This window comes from Ciconia boyciana, chromosome 1, assembly GCF_034638445.1.
Source record: "Ciconia boyciana chromosome 1, ASM3463844v1, whole genome shotgun sequence".
NCBI lineage: Eukaryota > Metazoa > Chordata > Aves > Ciconiiformes > Ciconiidae > Ciconia > Ciconia boyciana.
In genome coordinates this window covers 61,735,235-61,756,700 of record NC_132934.1, presented here as the reverse complement: position 1 = coordinate 61,756,700, position 21,466 = coordinate 61,735,235, and the positions used below count along the sequence as shown (strand labels likewise).

Genomic DNA, 21,466 nt, shown 5'->3' with positions numbered 1-21,466 from the left:
ATCCAGCATAAGACTAGTAGAGAACAGAAGAGACTGTGGAGGCTTCAAACTCCATGTTAGTGAATGGAATCATTCCTCAGTCTCTGTGAACTTCAAATTAGGTCATACTCCCAGTGCAGATGCTCTATTTCAAGAAAGAGTGACTCTAAATGCATCTCCATGAACAGACTGTAACCAGAGCTTTTCTTCATGGCTGGGGAAACCTTAGTAAATATTCTTTTGTGCATTTTTACTTCAGTTCAATTTCCATATATTCATATATCTAAAAATTCAATTTTCATTAAGTTTGCAAGAGGCTGAAAAATTATGTGCCATGGCAAACACAAAAAACACTAAAACCTGCTAGAGACATCCTCGCTAAGCTGTGCAAAGAAGACCCGTTTTTAAAAAAAATCTTATAATCTGTCTAATTCATGTTAATTTCATTGGTTATTCACAGTACATTTCTCCTGTTTATTTCCACAGAATTTCTCATGACTCTTTGGAGGTTGCTTATTAGCCATGCCTAGAGAACTATGGCAGACATGCAAATTCTGTGAGCCAGGAGATCATTTAAAACAAAGGAGTTACAAAACCAAAATTAAATTACAAGCAAATTGCCAAAGCATTTTAACACTTCACAATTGCATATGGATGTTACAGTCTGTCAAGAGGTAACGAGAAGGAAGAGTAATTCAGTCTTTCACAGTCCAAGGAACTTTTGTCCCATTTCTAGCAAATTGCTCTGATGATAATACCAAAGTATAGAACCAAAAATACAAATTGCTATCAATGTCACTATCAGTGTCCCTGGAAGTTCAAAAGAACTCTTCCAGAACTGTCAAAATATTTTCACCAAACTTTTTTTCCATCAAAATGCTATTATGTTTTGCTAGGAGGACTATTTGGCCAGGTAAAGGAAACAAACCACACCTTGCTGATTGGTACCAGGCTCCGGCACTTCCCCAGGAAGTGGTGCCAGTCCCTGTGGACCTCGTACTGTTGAGCTCTGGTCTGCATTAGACCCCGCAGTGATGGGAGGTTGCACACCCTACATTCTGTGCTAGTCCCAGCAGCTATAAAACATAGGCGGAAGATACACTTTTTTGGTTTGCAAAAATACTGTAGAGTTGTTTTCACTTCAAAAGGAAAGAAAACACTTTTCACAACATAGACATTGCCATGTATCTTCCCTCTGGCATTCTGGACTTCTCTTCAACCTGGAAAGGCTTTAAATATTACCTAAGTATTAAGGTTAAAAGGGCATTCATTTATTACCCTTCCTCTTTCTCCCCAGTGAAGCCCAGGCTTGTCAACAAATCATATATAAATTAGCCCCCCTAATTGCATGCAAGTAAGTGGATCTGAGCAGAAGTTGGATGCTGCAAAGATCTCCCGTTCTTCCTTGCTGTGTTTTGCAGCGTGTTTCCACTGGGTATTACAGAGTTTACAGCACAGTGCCATGGTACTGATCAGATAGGCTTCTGCACGATGGACCTCTGCAGTATATGTGTCTTCACCCTGTTTGTTCTACTGATGATAGGTCTTGCCGGAGGTTGGTTTGATTCCATGGCACAACATCAAGCAAGCCTGAGGCCGCTGCATCTGGTTGCAAGAGCCAAAGTTTCCTTCAGTCAGCACAGAGAAATTGTGATCATCTGTGGGTCCCTGATCTTTTTCCCCTTGGATTCCCCATTTTAACTACACAGGAATGTAGAAGGTAAACCAGAAAAAAGATCTACCATAGTCTTGAATGTCAAAACTCAACCTCACAGGATTCCCTCAATGTGCTTAGGCTAAATGCTGCTTGGATATATATTTATCACACACCATGCGGATTCCAATGCTCCACATCAGTTCAATGAAGGTGTGCCCTACGCCCCACTTCCAGCACTAAGCGGACATATTTTCACTGTAACCAGGGGGTCCCCGCAACCGGAAATTCACCTGACCTGTACAGCTCAAAGCTAGACACGGACAACAGCAAAGTTCAGGAAGGCACATACAAATGAGGAACGGTGGTTGCCGTTCAAGGAAAGCTTCACCTCCAGTTTGCTGTGAGTACAATCACTAACAACAGAATTTTAATTATTTTTTTTCCCCAGTATTTCAACTTCTAACAATGTCGTGTGTCCTAACATTCCCTTTTCTTTCTCCTTGAGCCCTGGTGATTTGCCTCCTTATCTAAGAAGCTGATCCAAAGCTCACTGAGGGCAACAGAAGTCTTGAAGACAGGTTCAAGAAGCAAAAGTAGTTACAGTGCATGTAGGCGTTTTATTATCTCTTTTCGGTGTGTTTTCCAGTGTGAGATAATGTCTGCTTTTCTTGTTGCAAACATGTTACTATCTTCTATCTCTTAACATACCTACTAAGACCTTGTACATTCCAGCGATATTTTAAGCCAGAAGGTCTTAAAGTACAGGTCATGACGCATTGCCTGGGGGTCAAAAGCCTACTCCCTTTCACTGTGTCTGGTCTGCCACTGAAACAGACTTGCTTAGTCACTTGCCAATAGTCCTCCTCCGATGGCAGCACCACTCTATAAATCACTGTACCCATTCCTGCATGTTTACTTTGAAGCATCGTGGGAATCAGCCTGGAGGATTGTGGGACACATCTAAGAAGGTCAGCTAGAAAATAAGCAGCTGTGGAGTCACGGCAGGGAATGAGGTTGAGGACACCTCATCACAGCAATTAGCAAGGCAGACGATACCAAAGAGCTCACGATCCAGTTAAGTTTTTGAGTGTCCAAGGACTACTGAAGGACACAGACAGAGGGAGACATATCAAAACTCACGGGCAACAAGATTCACTAAAGCTCTTCCTTGTTGATCTGCCCCTTAGTGGCACGAGGGCACAAACCTCACTGCAAGTCCGTAAGAGCTGTGATCCCTGGTTATTGCTCCGGTTATGGACAAAGGAGGAGACACAGATGTAATTGGAAAACTCTGTCTTCCCCTTTGATCCTCAGATTGTCAAGTGACCAAATGATGAAGTCCCTTGACTCTGCCTTAGTGGTGCAGGTAACAAGCAATTCCCCGTACAGCATAGCTGTATGTGTCCAGTTCCTCCAGCATGTTTGGCTGATGACTCCCTGTATTCAGGTAACTCCCCGAGATGAGTTATGATCTTGGCCTGTTAAATAAAACTCTTGCATTGTACCACACAGGTATGTGGCGTGTAGATGCCAACCAGCAATAACTTGGAGGTCGTGCGAGGGGGAAAGGAACAAACTGATTTCCACCAAAATGAAGTACCATGGATGGAGAAAACAAAGTATGTTACACTTGAAATTAATTCCCATCTGTGTGCCTGACATTTAAAGTACCTGCAGAGCTGCTTTCATTGAGAGTCTTTTCCTGAGGGCTCTAGGCACTTTAATGCAACTTTCTTAACCTTTTGGTACAGACTGGTAGCAGAGAAAAAGCTAGTCACAGGTGATCCTTTGTAGGGTGGTGTGGAAGACGATATGGTTCTGTCAGAGGGAAATTAGTGCAGTCTTCTGGCTGTGCCACTCCATAGCTCTACGGAGTTCTTTCTGAGGACAGATTATGCCTCAGGTGTCTATATGGGAACAACCCAAATGTGAAAGCCTTTCAACAGAGCAACGTTCACAGAGACAGGTGATAGCTCTTCTTATACCACTTAATAATGCCCCTTCCTACAAACTCTTCCTTATTTATACCCTGGGATCATCTTGGCTCCAACATCGTTACTACAACACCAAAATATTTAACTATCTCAAGATATAGGACCCATCTCTGTACTTTAAGTAAAGTAGCACACTGGCAAAACAGTGTCCGAAACGAATACATCTGCTGCATCTAAGGCAAGATTCCCACATGGATGTCAGGTAACCTGACAAAAGGAAGTGGTTTAAAATGCAATACACCTTCTTTGTCCGAAATGAGCATGACATTTATTTCTTGCCTTATTCTGGGGATTTTCATGAGCACCTGTGGATAGAAAATTCTCTAGCAGGCATGGTTTTTCCATACCGGGTAGGGAAACACCTCTTTGAAATGGCCACTGCCAGCCCTTGATTTAGAGCTGGTACTTTGAAAACAGATATTGTAGATACTTGCTGGCTATTTCCTACTCCTTACTGTTTGGCTGATTTCAACTGGCAGGGTGAGAATGGTCTTGGTAAAACACCCCATCTTGTAGTGATATTCACTCTGGTTCAGCTTTTCCTTTCACTTTGGAGTTACGCTGCCATAGGACCACTGTCTTCTGCTAACTTTTTTCTGGCTAGCCGTGTTGCGAATTCATTTAACAGCAAACTGCCGATGTTTGGTAGTTTCCTGCACATGACAAGGACATCGAACCAGACTGTGTCCAGTTGTCTCTCCACAGGAACGTGCTTGATGTCTACAACCTCCTCCACAGGAAGAGCTGAGCTATCTTGAAGCCCTCCTTCTTCCACTCTACTTCAGGATCACCTTTGTCATAGGAGAAAAATGAAAGCACCTAGCAACTGAATAAGGACCTTGTGTTGAAAACTCCGATACAAAAATCCCGCAGGGGAGTGAGGCTCAATACACCAGTACTCACCCCAGCCCAGGGGCTTTCGCATATACACACTATACAGCAATGCCCCAGGCACTACTGTGACAAAGCACAAAGATTCTGCTGAATTAAAAAAAAAAAAAAAAGAAAAGAAAAAGAGGGTTTTTTCTTATTTTGACTTGCATCAGTGAAATCCAAAGTAAATCGGATTGACTGCAGTCCCAGCCTCACATCAGGGAGCAAGGTTAGTCCTTCTTTTTCTGAGTTCCAGACTGCTGCTGCAGTGTACTTTAGAGAAGCATCCAACCCACAGCTGCTTTGAAATAGTTGACAGAAGACGGTATCATTTGCAATGACAAGGTTAAGCCACTGGCACATGCAGTCACTGCTTTATCACTAACATAGGCCCTTTTTTTAGCACAGTCCAGCCCACAGCCCTAGGAGAGCATATAATAACTTGTGGCACCGTTTTAAAAATAAAGTCTTTGTAAATGCCAGCCACAATAACCTTAAGGCCTGCAGAGACTATTCTGGGAAAAAAACCCACCTTACTACTTCAGAGACATCTCGCAGTATTCCCGCCAGAAAAGACTGACCTGAGCAGAAACACTGCTGACCAGTTATGAATTGCCCTGAAAATGCCTCTACTGACAAGTAGGCTTATCTAGTTCATATTTCCAGATACACTAAAGTCTAAAGTAATTGAGGAAAGTTAGGTGAACCCAGACCCTGCTTTCTGAAGTTCTGAATCCAAGGCACGACTCCTCTTCTGTGGTCAAATTTTCAGCAACACCTAGGATTTCCGTTCTAAGGCAGTCATGTAAATGTTGTTCTAAGATGATCCCTTGGTACGCCTTGGCGCTTACCGGATCTTTATTTCACTGGTTTTGTAACTGAATCACGGAATCAATAGCAGGGATGGATCCACCAGTCCTGGTTGTGAAACTTCCTTAAAAGGGTGTTTTGAAAAATAATTTCTGTGAAGAAATACATGGTAAACATGCAACCTTTTAATGTCATTAGCAGGGTAAAGCTGGGGCTGGGGATGTGCTGCTAGAAAGGAGGTTAAAGTAACAATTGCGTTGACTGCCAAGTCGAGGCAAGCTACCGATTGCTGGCAACAACTCAGCAAGCTAGGAGTTACCTTTATCTCTTTTGGCTTGTCAGGAGGATTACGTTTTCACTGTTTCTAGAGCTGGGAAAGGTGTAAAGGAGGTGTCTCTCTTTGGTAAGTCATGATGAAATAGGGCAGATGATGTCAGTGTAGAAGAGCACCTCAAAACTAAGAAAGGGAATGAATTTATTTTTAATTGGTGAAACTGTATCTGATTGCAAATATTGCAGTCCTCCAACTCCTATAAATATTAGATTGTTTTTATGTTGGTTAGAATTCATTTGGAACCAACTTGGCAATTTTTTGCAGAATTCCTTATGTATACAAAATGCCCCAGTGGCCTGGAGTTATTTACTGTACTCCATCGACTTTACTAGATGAGCCAAAGCGGGAGCAGGGCTGAAAAGGAGGCAGCTGTTGCACTGACAGTCACCACAGCTGGCCTGAGGTTAAATTGTTCTTTAAATATTGCTGAGGATGTTCTTGGTACAAGCTGGAGGAATTCGTGCACACAAGGTGGACTCCTCCAGTGCTGAACATGAGTGCAGGAACAGAAGTTCCAGTGTGGACATCCTTACCGCTGGTTATCAAAACAAGCACCGTGCTCACCAGTTTTTGCCTGATGCCTGCCTATCCACTTCTGAGGTAAGTTAGGCGTCTAGTCAGTGTAGATATTCTCCTGCATTAAGTGCGTGTCAGCACCTTAGGCACTCCAATTCCTTTCAAGATCCGACCCTCCGTCATCAATACGGTATGTGCTTCGGAACACTTACAAACAGTGTGTGTGTTGATGATTTATGGCCTTTTACAAGGTGATATACTTTCTAACGAAGAGAGTAGCCATAATTATGTAAGAAACCGAGTTTAGAGTTAAAGCCACTTTGTCACTATGTTGTCCATGCAAACTGCAGACTGTATTTTGAAAGCAACAGAAAAATTAATTACGTTCTGCAAGTTACTAACCCCAACAGGCCCCTTAAGTGGCTGCAAATTCTGTTCCCCCAAGCATTAACCATTACACATGAATCTACTCCCAACCCCTTTCCCACTCCTATAACTTCTGGTGTTCAGGCACTATTTAATTCAAAGTCACCTCTTGTGTCTCATCATTTCCTTCACATATAACCACATCTTTATGATTATTCATTTTCCTACCTGGAGAACTATTTGGAGTCTACAGTTCACACCTTTTTGACGCTACTTGTTCTAAACAATGAACCAGGCTCTCTTCCATTATATTCCCATGATAAACAAAGGAAAGCAGGACAGAACGTATTTTGAAAATGTTTAGTAATGTTCAAAAATGCACTTGCTTGTTCAGCTTAGCAAGGAGAGGGGCTACTATGGGACTGTTCCCTGTAGAATTTAGAAAGATAGCAGAAAGATGAAAGTCTCTATTTCGGAATACTGTATTCCTAATTGTACAAGATTTATAGAACAATCAAGTTTTAATCAAGTTCAGCAGTAGGAAGGCGCTTTTCCCTCTCAGCTATTTCTTCTCTAAATGAGTCTAATCTTCCCAACATCCATATGAGATGACTAATAAACCAGTCCGTGTGTGCACAGAGCTGTACAGAAGGGGAAATCATAACACAACGAAACCGAGTGACTTGCTCAAACAGAAATGCACTCGGTGTCAGAAGAGGGACTAGAGCCCAAGAGGTCTTGGCTGCCAACTTCTGCGTTGAGACTGCTAGACAAAGCTTTTTATTATTCATTCCCTTGCACAACAAAATTGAAAAACCCACAAAAGGCCAATAACATGAGCTGATGAGCAGTGGAGCACAGATATCTCCTCTTCTAGGTGGCTAGTGTTGAGCTGATGATGGCAGCTAGCAGGCATCCCTTTCTGAGAGCTCTCTTGCTGCTGCTCAACATACAGTTCCATAGGGGATCTCAGAGTACTTTGAGCTTACATCACTGCAATAATGCCAGGCAGAGTAATATGCTCATTACCAGGACTATCGAATAACCCCCCACGTTCACTTCACACAGGACCTGATCTTCTCGGAATATTTCGATCCAAACTCGTCCATCACAGATGCTCTGCCATACCAGGAAGAGTAGCAGGACTATCTTCACTTCCACAAGTCTGAACTCCAGAACTAGGAGCACTACGTCAAACCTGATTTCACACAAGTTCTTCACAGGTGAAACCACATCCCTAAGTAGATTGAATGGATCTTGCTTCAAATTCAAAGATACTCCAAATGTAAACAACAGAAGAGTTACAACTTCCTGTATCTATTCAAATAATCCTAGCAAAAGCCTGAATAATACTTCGAGGAATGCACCCATGAACATAATAAGTGCAGCAACCAAACGGCCAACATGAAGAGCATTGCTACCAGAGATTAATGAAGGGAAAGAAGAGTTTACAATCCCCTGAGCCTCTTCCAAGTGAATGACACATTTTTTCAAAAATCTTTTTGCTAGGAGCAGGTTAATCTGGCTTCTTAAAGTGGTAACAGTTAATTATCCATTCAAAGACATGCAAATGATTTTTGAGTAAAAATTCATTCCCGAACCCCCAAAGGGCTTTGCTTTTGAAAGTTTTCCCTGTGAAAAAAGCCTGTTTCAATAAGCCTGTATCTCCTGACACAAGTATACGTGCTAGAAAACTCCCAGTAACTTGTTTTGTACAGCACAGCGAGAGGCACGTGTAGAGCATGGCTACAGCCTGGCTGGCCCCAGTGAGCGATCTCCGTTCTCCCTCAGCACTTCAGGCAGTCTGATGGATGGTCGTGGCAATATATCCAAACAGCAAGCAGCCTGCCCTGGAATTCAGAAGCCAATGCCGCGGACATGTACGAGCAGCACGTGGCTCCCTGTCAAATTGCAAAACCTGGGCTGTACAAGCAACTGCATTCCTCTAGACAGGGAGTCATTCTCCTGCATTATGCCAAAGGAAAAATCGGCAAGATGGGTGTAGAACCCACCTAACCAGTGTTATTGCCTTTTTCCAACAAGCCTCACTGCCTTCTCAGCCCCCAGCCTATTTTGGAGGCAGAGCACTGCACATAGTGCTGGAGGAACCTCTTCTCTTTTCTCATGACCACAAGCCCAAAGCCCAGCCAGGCTGCAGATCCCAAAGGATCCCAGGCCTGTGATACCTGTGAGCCGATTGCCTGCATAGACTCTTCCACAGCACTCATGGTGACCATACTCTCAACCCTGTGAAACACACAACTGTTGAAGAGATCTGTCAAGGATTTTTCTGACTTGCTGCCTTTGAACCTCTTTGTTATTTCACTTATTTTTACTGGAGACAAATGAAAAAGCTAAATTAATTACATCATGCTGTGACAGTAGGGAATGAAAGCAGCCATCAAAAGCAGAAATCCCATAAATCCTTGTAACAGACTGAAAGGACGCAACGCTCAAACTGACAGCTTTTCACTGGTACCCAGAGGTGGGTACTCCGGTGGAAACTTTTCTCTCAGCAGCGGGAGAGTTTTCAAAGGCTCGTTAATTTGTTGCACTCTGCTGTTTCAGGTACGCAGCACTGGATGAGGGAAGAGCTGGAGAGGAAGGCACCTTTTGGACAAAGAGAAGCTGTCCGTCGGTTTCTTACCTTTCATGATCCCATTAACCTGTTCAGGGCATCATCTTTTCTAAACATCTGGAGGTTAAGGTAAACCAGTTATTTTCACCCAGACAGAAGAGATAGCTTTCCAAACCCAACGGGGATTACCTCATGCAGCTTTAGCTTCGTGTTTCCTGGCTAAAGCAGGACACTCTTTACACCAGGCACGCTGCCTATAACCCACCCACCATTAGCTTTCACCTCTCAGAAGGGATGCTTGACCCGTGCTTCTCTTTACACCTGGCAGACCCTGACGAGGAAACTGCAAACAAGCCCCAAGTCTTCCATGCAAAGCATGGGACCTGCTCTGTGCGTGCAACATGTTTCCAGCCCATCTTTCCTAAATTCTCAAGTGGGACAGGACTCGTGCAGACATTTACTGCACAGGCAGCCTGTTCACCAGGAGGCTGTGAGAAGACTGCTGGGGATCAGAGGAGCATCCCCTCGGCTCCAGCAGCCCCCGGCTGCTCTGGGCAGTGCTAACGCGCATTGCAGCAGCCTCTCCTGGCCCTGGAGACGGAGAACCTCATCCTAAACTCTATAGCCATACTGACTTTATCCTCTCTCATGCAAGATGTAGAGTTACATAAAACTGGTGAAGAGAAGAAAACCTTGGAGAGTGAGTGAGGCAGAAAAGAAAGTACCCTCATATGCTAATGCCCTGCTTCATCCTCACAAGTCAGGTTTTGCCTTCAACTCTACACTATGAAATGAGTCCCAGGCTGTTCTCCCCTCGCAACCATCTGAGCGCTGGCAAGAGGACAGAGTGACAGCCCTCATAAGATGACAAGAGGGAATCCCTCTTTCTGGGAAAGGAATAGAAGACACCCCTTGAATTTGAATGCACGTGAGTTTTTCTACACACTAGTGCATGCCAGTGCAATCAACTTCCCCGTTTCTGCTGTACGCTTATGTTGTTTGAACCGCTCTGGATTTCCCATGCCAAAGTGGCAAGGTCAGGAAGAGTCTTCTCTAAAGACCCACTCTATCAACTTTGCGAAGTTCCTCGTTTTTATGGTTATATAAACTCTTGGAAAATAGAAATTAATCTCTTCTCAGCAACTCACAGCCACTCAGATTTTGACAGAAATGGGAAATCACAGTTAGAAAAACTAAATCCTGCCTTTGTTTCCTGAATTCTAAACTACAGATTAATTTGACAGATGTCTGAGCCTCATTAATATTGCTATTGTCTGTCTCTGAATAATAAGCCTGATGATCACTATGCTCTTTTGAGACACACATATTTTAATAGTATGCTCATTACTATAAAAAAATGTAAACCACATGAACTAGGTTTTTTTTTCACACGGTCACGAAAAATGCATTTGAAAAGGAGATTTGCAATGTTTCCAATTTTGTGAAAAACTGTAGAAAGAACTGGAAAATACTTGAAGTCTGTTGCTAAGGAATTGACATGGCTGGGAATGCTTTCACCTTATTTTACAGGCTCTCCGCATGGCAAAGCTGGTTCAACTTCCCAAGGACCCACTGGCACTCAGCCTGTGCCAGGGGGGCTGGACCAGGAGGAATTCCTGGAGGAACGGGGCCGCAGCCAGTGCACTTCCAGGTTCTGGTGGTAGCTGGCTCCTACGATGGCTTTGCAAAACCATAAGCTTTTAGGCACAATCTAAGAATCCCTAAGACTTCTCTTAAATGCTCTGAGAGGCTTGCCGGCCCGTGGCACTTTTTCCTTGGAGGAACCATCATTTTGTCCCCAAAGTTGAAGTGCAGCTTATTCAGACCCAGAGGCCCAGCCTTCACGGAGTGGGTTTTCAGAACCACTTGCATAAATCGTCTCTTTGCACAATGTGTTTGCACAGCCCACACAGCAGCATTTCAGCTGGGGCAGCTGATGCTTATTTGTGTCTTGAATCCAGTGGATCCGTAGCTTGAGGAGGAGGCAAAACTGGTGACTGCTTCAAGCAGGCCTTTTAGGATGAAAAATGAACTGCAGCATTGCATCCAGATTCACTGCTTCAATCTAACCTCCAAGCATATTCCAGCAGCTCTCCATACATTATACTTGCATCCCAGACTGGGATGCCTTTCCCCTTTTCACATCTAGCCCTCTGTTCAGAATGGCACCAGTCACCCTGATTTGGGAATGCAGACCCACAGCAGCAGCAGCCCTTCCGCATCTTCCTGCACGCAATCCTCTTCTTTCCGCCCATCCCAGGCAGACGCAACCTGAAGCATGTCTGGATCCAGTAGCTCCTTCATCTCCTTTGTTCTGCTGAAACCAGACAATTTCTACTTTCAAATCTCACAACCTGGGGAACTCAAAGAACAATTAAAAACTGGAGGTCTATCTTTAAGCCCAGTTCAGGCCTTTACTGAGATAAAGGAGACATGGCTGGAAGAGAAATAGGAGAATTAATGCATCTGAATTGGCCTGAGATCTTTTTGGAGTCTCCGTTTTGGTTTGGGAATAAGGCCAGTTCAATTAGTCTACCTGCAGTCCCAAAAAGATCTCAGGAGGACAAATAAAAGATGACTGATGTCAGGCTTTCAGGGTTTTCTGTATGTACGGATCCCAAGGTACAGCCCCTGCTTTCCTGGTGCTCCCTTCTCCTCCGCTGTTGGTTAAGGTGACAAGAATCATTGGAGAAACTGGAGGAGCAAGTCGGGAGAAAAATAAATCATCTCTCAGGCCCAGTGAAAGATCTTTGTCTAATTTTTCATTCCAATCAAATCCCATGGGCATTTGCTAGGCTAAGATTGCTACTCTTACCACCCAAGCTAACCATGAGCATTACTGACTGACGTTGCTTCTTCCAGATTTGCCAAAATTCCCACTCTGATGAAGTTTTCCCCATTTTTGTCCTGAAGAGGATTCTATTAATACCTCCCCTCCTTTTTTTTGGCAGTCTGTTCCGAAACGCTAAATCCTTATTTCCTCAGCAGGGGTATAATATCTTCTCTTATTAAAAATACTGAAACACAAGCTTACCCAGAGGTGTGTTTTACTTGACGTGAAGAGATTCAGCAAAAATGCTTCCCTGGGACAGCTAGTGTTTCAGCCGTCCTGCATGGATCTGGCAAATGTTTCCAATGTTCTGCTGGACCCTCTGTTTGAGATTTTATTAACCCCTTTCAAAAACGGCAATTTCCACTACTTCCAAGTGCAGATGGATGGAAATTTCCAAGGCTTTTGTCTGGAGCTATGGCACAGGCAAAGAGAAAGACCGAGTCTCTTTTGATTAATCGCTGGGGAATGGAGTGAATAAGGGTGATAAAAAACCGCGTTTCTAAAACTGGCTACAGCAGCGTTTTACAAACAGGCAGTGAATTAGGCCTCCTGAGATAGCGACCACCAAAGTGTTCCCATCAGCAGCCTGGTATGCTGTAGAGTCTCGCTGTGAAGGGGCAGGAGACAGCTGGAACCCCGTCTGTAAAAGGTCAAGAGAGTAAGAAAGGAGCAGTCCAGGGACACACGTTTGGTGGAGTGACAACAGAGTCCCTAACGCTGCGTGCTCAGCGAGTACAAGGCCGTGCGCATGGAGGGAGAGAGGAGCAAGCAGGCCTCCCTGGGCGTCTGTGCGACAGAAGAGACCTCTGCCCCATGGCATGGCTATCCCAAAGGAGAGATGTCAGTGACGCGCCAGAGAAGTCCGTCCCAAAGCCAAGGCGGTGCGCTGAGAGCCCTTGGCCGTGTTTAAATACCCTGGGCTCTTGCCACCTCCCAGCGAAGCCGACGTGAGTCCTTCCATTGACTGAAATGGAAACTGGGAGGAATCTCGAGGCCTAATGTCTTTCTCTCACTTTTTGTTGACATCCTTTTAGATCTCTGTGACAGATGGCTCTCAGGTGTGTTTCACTAGGTAGTTAACTTTCTACTGAGCAATTTCCCAAGCCACCTTTCTTTTTTAAAATCTTTCTTTGGAAATCCCAGTGCACAAAAACCTTCTCACTCTCCATCTCTGGTTGATTTGTCGTTCATCCATCTCTTCCTGTCAGACTCCTGGCTGACAGGCTGTCTTTGGATTGTTTAATCAAACTGATCTCTATTAAATGGATGTCTCACCATCAGACAGACTCTTCCAACTCAACCTTAAAGCCCCCAAGTGTTCTAGCCCCCAGTTGTTACTCCAAATCCTCACCTGGAGTAAATCACCTCTTGGTGATATCTGCAAAGCTCTGCTGGCTCACAGCAACACTTGAGCATCTAATCTGGTAGCGACACAGCAGTTTTGGTCAAAGCAGAAAGCGTCTTGCTGGGATCACCGACATTTTGCACAAAACTATCACGATTTTGGCAAGCAGAAAACCCATCGGAATTTGTGTTTAAACTCTTGCCCAAAGGCATAAAATCCCCCCGAGCCTGACCACTGACCCTGACCCCTGACCCTGACCCCTGGTCCTTGACCCTGATCCATGACCCCTGACCCAGACCTGTGTTCCCTGACCCCAACCTATGATCCTGACCTGTGACCTTTTACCCAATACCTGACCCCCAAATCCCAGCCTGTGACCCCTGACCTCTTAACACTGATCTGACCCATGGCACCTGAACCTGACCTATGATCTTTGAATCTTGAGCCCGACCTCTGTCCTTTGACCCAACACATGACCATTGACATCGACCTGTGACCTTTAACCCTGATCCATGACCTTTGATCTTTTGACTCAAAACCATGATCTTTGACCCTGACTCTCTGATCTTTGACCCCAGTCTGCGACCTTTGACCCCTGGCCCCAATCTGTGACTACCTACGGGTGACCGTTAACCTTTGATGCTGATTCGTGCCCTTTGATGCTGATCTGTGACCTTTGATCTTTGACCCCAATTGGTGACCTTTGACCCAACAAGTAACACTTGACCTTTGACCCCTAAACAGCGACCTTTGACCCTGAAGCATGCCCTTTGACCCCCGCCCTGATCCCTGACCCCGGCAGCAACCTTTGATCCTGTCTTGTGACCTTTAAAGTTGCTTTTGACTACAACCTTTGACTTCAATCCATGACCTTTGACTCTTACCCCCATCCTTTGTCCCAATCTGTGACCTTTGATTTTTGACCCAACCCCTGACCATAAATGCTATGTTACCAAAAAACTTCACTGACCAATTATCTGCAATTTAAACACACAGAGACCGAGAAGCAAGGGAGCTGCCTGAAGTCAAAGGAGAAACTGGCTGAAACCAAGTTCCCCTCTCAAACCCATACTCTGCCCAACAGACCATAAAAATCAAAGCTTGGGCTTTTCAGTGCTAGAACATGTTAGTTTTCTGTTTAACACCCTTGGCAAATGGGAAAATTACAGTAAACCATGCACCAGCAAATGGCCTTCTAAAGAGTCCTTCTGCAAGTCGGAGCCGGTTCCTAGCTGGGTTATTAGCACTTGCGCAGGGTTACATACACGTTATGTGAAAGCGTATTCAGAACACAGAGTATTTCCACATGTACGTGCCTGAGAAAACAAGTCGTGGTTGGCTATAGCCGACAAAAATACATTAATACATGAATAAAGGCTTTCCTTTTAGCAGTAATTCAGCCTCCCCGCTGTGAAGATAGAAGGTGCTCCAAGCCTCCGTTCCATCATTCGCACTCTTGCCAGGCATAACATAGCACAGAGAAGGCAGCAGTTGTGTTATACCAAAGAAAGCAAACTCCCGCTAGGCTAAAAGGACAAGAACAAAAATCCCACTGCAGCTCACGCTTGTCTAGCCACAAGAGCAATGGTGAATTTTTGGCTTCAGATTCACCAGATCACAGGACCTAGCACATAACTTCCTGGCGTTGGGAAAGTTTTTAATGTTTTTTAGTTTACTAGTAAAAGATCTGCCACAGCAAACCCAAGTCCAGGCCCTGTCACATCTGCCTGTCGACGGGCGGCGTGGCACCGCGTGGGGAAGGCAGGGACGGATGAGGAAGATGGCCCACGGCTGGGCCTCGCTGCAGTGCCTGGTTGCAGACGCGTGGGCAGTGCCCCGTGCCCAGCTGCTCACCACAGCCCGCAAGAGCCAGCTGTGCAAGAGCACACCATCGCAGAGCCCACAAAGCAGTTGACGATCTACCACTAGAACGAAGATACGTTCGCTGAGCTGCTGACAGAGAGTTACAGCCACCAAAGCATCTCCCTTTCCACAGAATACGTACTCCTTTCTGGGTAGACTCTAAAGACCAGCCACCAAACCCTGCCCCAATGAAGTCAACAAGAGCTGTGCCATCAGCCTACAAGATACAGGGTTCAGTCCTACAAGGACTCTTCCCAAATCAGTTTGGAAAGTTTCCAGATTAGTCCTTGAAAAAGAAGAAGAAGGGGAAGGGGCTTAAGGCCAATGCACCACATTTATTTCCAGGCACTGGTTGCGATAACATTAGCTAATGCTTCTCTGCCCACTCCACCCTTTTACGGTGGGTTCTGCAAGGTGCTAAACAAGCAGGCCGCGGGCCAACAGGACACTTAAACATGTGCTCGACTTCAAGGATACAAGTAAATCCTCTTGAATGCTCTTGAATGCGATGCTTTCTGTGATCTAGAGCCAAAGTGCTCCTTCCCTTGCCAGCTCTTAAGGTTAGCATCAATTAAGTCTCTCCTGGTAACGCTAAAGAAAGCCCTTCATACAAGTATGCAAATAGTTCCACCAGCTATATATATTATCTCATTCTTCTACATGGACATGAATGGGTCAGTTCAGGATAGTCTGTTTCCAGCTCCTTCTATTTTATGCCTACACTTTGCGACTTTGGTCCAAGCACTTTGTTGCACAGAGAAGACAGGCATTCAAAATGAACAGCGTTGAGGATTCATTACCCCTAGTAATAGCATTAACCCTGTAGCGACAGTATATTGGCTTTAACATTATCCCCATTGTGTTCTCTGGCTGGCATTTTCTCTGACATGTTTTGGTGTTCAGCCCTCCATCAATTCTCTCATCCAACGGGAATAGCTTCTCTCATCCAACTGGAATAGATGCCAAGATGACTTAGAAAACACTGTTCAGGTTCCATATAATAAAGCAAACCACAGGAATGGTCTATTAGCGTTAAAATTACAGAATCAGTGAAACACATTAAAGATAAACATGCCATCAATGGGAGTCGAGCAAGCACACCACTGCAACATCACTTTTTAATAGCCCGAGTTCGTACATTACATACAAACCTTTGATTATGTACACCATACAATATGCCATACTATATTATTTATCCAGTGCAGTTCCCTTTTCTCTATTCACTTCTCTCTTATCCCTAAGGATGCATGGCACATTCCAACAAGACAAAGCAACTCAGACACCTATCCCCAGGCTAAAAGAAGAACCAATAGCTCTCTGACTACTTCCAACTACCAAAACAGGAGAGTATTTCATTAATCCTCCAAGTTGGCACCACTGTGATTTCACCAATTAAACAGCCATTTCTTTTATTTTATAGCATTTCAGTCTCTAACTAAAGCAACTTTTCTAAACACATTTCATTCTTTGAGATCACAGCCAATATTCCATCTTTTTACAGGTTCCAGAGAGCGTCCAAAAGCAATGGACAATGATCCCGTTGCCGATATTCCCCAGTGCCTTCTAAAAATTACACTGCCAGGTTCCTGTATTCTTGACTGCCATTCAAGTGTCACAGCCAATACCACTAAAACTCAGAAGCTGGAGTGCCCGACAGCTGATGAACACACCCACTACCTCGGTGTCCTCACACTGCTGATGTGCCTGCAGGTCTACAGTAGGCTTGAGGCATCTCTCTCAAGAGTATTTCTGGCCATGGGATCAAGATCTTTCTGCCCTAGTAAACACTTTTTGTCTGTACCTCAGATGTCTAACGATGTATCCGGGGAGCTGGGCAAAGAAACTGTGAAAAGGTCGGTGAACCGGCATGGAAGTTAAGAGGAAGACTCACGGGAGGCCCCAGATGCCATGAGAAAGGGGATGTTATAGTTTCATAAAACTATGCTTTTCAGGCAATTCCAGAGAACGTAGCTGGGAAGCAGCTTGTACAGATCACATGGACACAGAGCGAGATCTGCGGACATCAGGAACAACCTTTCCATCTGTTGCAGTGCAGTTTTGAATCACACCCGTGATGAAAGGGGAAGCCACGCATGAAGGGGAGGGATGTTTTGGAGAAGCATAGTTTTTTGGCTATCAGCAGAGGTATTCCCAGCTTTCGGTGTATTTCCTTCCGTTCCTCAGACCAGGCCATTTATATGCTGCTGGCAGTCTGAGAAGAATTTCCACATCAGACTTAGCACAGCTAACAGTATATACCACTTTTCCACAGAAGGAGCAGCTGCAGTTTCTGCAGGGAGGTTGCAAATACGTGGTGGTGGGCTACACATTTTGCAACGCTTTGCATATTCGAGACATTTGAAGATTTGCGGAGGGGGGCATCATCACATAAAGGCCAGCCTTACCCAGAAGAAGAAGTGACACTGAGAACTGAAGCCTCTGCGAGGCTTACCTAAACTTGCCTCTGTCCCCTCGTATCAACTCAGGCTCATATGCTAGGACACAGTTTGGCCTGTACGTCGGCTGCTAAGGCTGCACTGCCAAGGCTCTTTAGAGTTCTGCCATAAAAAGAATGACATCCTTCAAGAGCTTTGATGTTCTTGCTCTGTCTGGCCCCCTCGAAGAAATTAACTCCTTGCCACAAGTCTTTTTATATCGGTGATACTATATATACTGTACGGCTGTGCCAAGCAGGGCACACGAGACAGAAGGGGATTTCCTTTCTCCTCTCCGCAGTGGATACCTTTTCAAAGCAAACGGGGGCATTCCCCAAAGAAGTCACAACACATCTCACTCTTCTTTGGAGGTCTATTAGTAATTCCATTTGAATAATTCCAATAATAACAACAACAACAACAACAAAAACAATAATAAAATTCAACTTGAATAACTCATTTTATTTTTATGGATAAGTATTCGGAACAGCTAGCTAGATGTTGAATTCCTTTTCCTGCACACCACATTAGTCCAAGTTTCACCAGGTCCACAGGGTTTGCTCTGCACTTTATTTGTCATCTGAGGAGACCGATGTGAGTCAGACAGCCCAGACTTTCTCCTTCTTTTGCTGGAAAATGTTTATGGACAGGCAGCCCTGTCTTCTGACAGGAGAGACAGCCAGCCAGTAGATGTCATGTAGACTATGGGTATAAGGAACTTCATTTTCAACACAGAGATATTGCAAGACTCACTGGGATGAGCGATTGCTGTCATCCATAACCCTGCAATTCCAGCGTACGCAGCTTTCCACATAGCTTTTCAGTGAAACCAAACACCGTCCGCTATTTTCAGCGACACCGTAAGCACATGGGGTTGTTTGCCATTTAATCGGCTTTCCAGAAAGCCTTCCACAGAAGCGTGAGAGCTGGTAGGAAACCTCTCTGCAGTTCTTTATTCCACACCCTTGCAGAGCAGCCCGTTTACCCATATTAAACCCAGACCAAACCTTACAGATGAGTATCTCCAACGACGGTGACGTCACCACCTTACTCAGCAAACTGTCCCCGTGTCCAGTGTTGGGTTTGGGGTTTTTTTAAGTTATGCAACCACAGAAACATGCACGCACAAAGACACGTGTACAAGCCACCTTTCTCCTGCTCCAGCCAGGGCACTGCTTTCACCACGTCCTACTGAAATGTAAAAGTAAATGCAGGCAATTCAAATTCAAGCTCCTGCAGAACAGCATTTTCAAATATCTGTAAGCTAGTTAGCTTAATGCTGGAGATGTATATTAAAAGCATATGAATAACAAACACTGCCTCTGTCAATGATGCCTTTGAAAGGGCAGTGGGCAGTTCAGACAGGTCTAGCTGACTTCTGGGTTGCTCAGTCCAAGAAGATGAATCCCATGGAGTAAGAAAACACTGCTTTAGAAGCACAGCCAAACTCACAATGTCTACACCAGGCAAAATAGAAGGAAGCCAGGTGTGTAGAGGCATCAGTGGCAACTGATCCACCCTTTTTAGGAAATGTACGATTCCAAAAGCAAATCTAGCCTGCCCCTTTTGAAGCTGAATCCTTTGAAAGACTTCAAAGTCCCCACGGAGAGCAACCTTCAATGCTGGCCGGCCAAGCTGCTCCATCTCTATTGTTTCCCAAACCCGGTGAAGCTCTGAGCTCATGCAGTGAGGCATGCAGGAGCTGACTGCGTACCAAGCCACCTGAAAAGAGAGGAAAGCAGTGTGTGCATCACCTAACTTTCAACACTCGGCTCCGTGCTTAGCACACTGGTTCCCACCTGCCCCTTCAGTAAGACAGGTTGCTCCAAGAGGCTCATCCAGCACAGGAATCATTCAGGAACGTCAGCTCTCCCTCTCTAGGGACCCCTTTGCCCCTAGCATTTTAAGAGCCCAGAGGGAGGAGCTTGCTCACTTCATGCTTGAAGACATGCAACGTGTGTTTTTCTCTTAACCACCCCAAGATACACAGTCAATTGAAGGGTTGTAAAATTAGCAATATTTTGAACCAATCTTTATTTTTTTTATAACTTCCCTTTATATATATATATATATATATATATTTACACACACACACACACACAGACATGTATGTCTTGCTTCTGGCTTCTTATCAAGAGGGCAAAACTCCCAGCTCTCTTTACCTCAAATCTACTGGTTTTAATTATGAAAGCCTTTATTATTTTTACTGCTCTCCTCTGCATTCTCTCCCAGTTTGTCAGCTTTGCTTTCATAACATTTGTGGTTGCAGATGACCAGCATCACACTAACTCCTGCTTGCAGTTTCTTTCCAAAAGACCAGTCCAGAGATCTGAACAAGTGGAATGTACTGACACGTATCTGCTTGCCCAATGCCCAGCTTCAGGAAAGCCAAAGTCATGACGGACACATCGCCAAAGCTATGTGGACCAACTGTTAAAAGATCGGTCCTGTGTATGTCACAGCCTTTTGGGCAGCCTTCCAGCCTGACAGCTTGAGAGGATCCATTTCAAAACAAACAACAAAGGGAAGACGTAGATGGGAATTAAAGGCTTTGAAACAAAACCCATGCAGCAACCAATGGGTCACAGGATTGGTGAGATATTTTACCTCTCAACCCTTGCCAGCAAGGGAACATACATAAATGCTATAAGAATACCTCACGTCCTGGGAGCCTGAAGGCACAGTAGGAGTCTCAAAGTCAGATGAATACAACAGCTTTGAGAAAGGGGTAATGCATCCAAACATGGGATAAATAAAGAAATCCTACAGTTACATTCCAGGTGCAGCCGGAAAGCTACTGCTTGAAAACCCTTACATTCTTGCCTGGAAAACGTGAAGAGAAGTTGAAAGAAAAGGTGTCCCTTTATTGGGGCTATGGTGTTTCTAATATTCAGGCAGGGAAATATTCAAATGGGAAGACAGTGGCTGATTACCTGAGCCACACCTTGAGGATGCATAAAAATATAAGTCTGCCTTATCCGGGCCCCAACTCAGGTGTCTATCCATATTCCCGAACCTGTGATCACCGAACAACACAGAAGAAAATCAGAGCCTCATCAGTGCTCCGCCCCTTCCTTGCGGCGTACCACATAGCCCAGATGTGCCTCTCCAGGAACCAGGAAGCATTAGCAAAGGTACCAGCGATAATTAGCAATCCAGCCAGGATCGAGGTAAAGAGGAGAACCTGTAAGGATGAAAGAGCCACTTGGTGAGTTATGTGGCTGCAGACAAGAGTTTCAGGGAGGTGTCTAGGTTGGTTTTTATTCTAGCCCTCTCGTCCTCCCCCTTCCTTCCAAATCTGGAAACAGCAGACTACAGAAGAAAACTTTTGGCTTCTACTGGACTGCCTGCAATGCCAAACTTAGCAGCCCAGGTGCTTGTCTGAGCTCTCACATACCTGATGTCCACAGAGGAACCGAGGGGGTGCCCATTTCTACTGGCTTGGACAGACCTACGCCTTGCACCAGCCTTTGGGTGCTTTGTTTTCACTGCACACCCGGATTCCCTCAAGTGGAGCAATTTCTGGGCCAGCTTCTGGGAGTCGCTCTGTCAGATCAGTTTGGGGAACACAGGCAGTGTAACCCCTGCTGAGCACATCAGGTGTGTGCATGAGGCCAGAGACACACGCAGGAACTGATCCCTCTCTTACCAAGAAGGTGGGGGAGAAGAGCAGTGACCACCTTCTAGGGAGCAGGGACAAGCAAGTCCAGCCCGTTGGTGGAAATGCTGTCTGATGCAATGTTCTTGTTACACTGCTGATCCAGCCTCAACTTGGGCGCGCCTGAAATCTAGCTTTGACCTCAGAGCTTTGCTGCAGGGGGTAACACACAACTGCAGCCATGAGTAGGCCCAGAGAGAACAAATGGCCTTGAAGAGCTCTCAC

The 21,466-nt window shown here is 45.0% G+C and overlaps 1 long non-coding RNA gene across 1 annotated transcript; it reads left to right on the top strand.

The window, feature by feature from the left end:
- The first annotated feature begins 7,822 nt into the window (after positions 1-7,822).
- On the top strand, positions 7,823-10,065 carry LOC140655859 (uncharacterized). The gene is made up of 3 exons (XR_012043895.1): positions 7,823-9,014; positions 9,098-9,236; positions 9,436-10,065. It is a non-coding gene; the product is annotated as an uncharacterized lncRNA (long non-coding RNA).
- Positions 10,066-21,466: the final 11,401 nt, after the last annotated feature.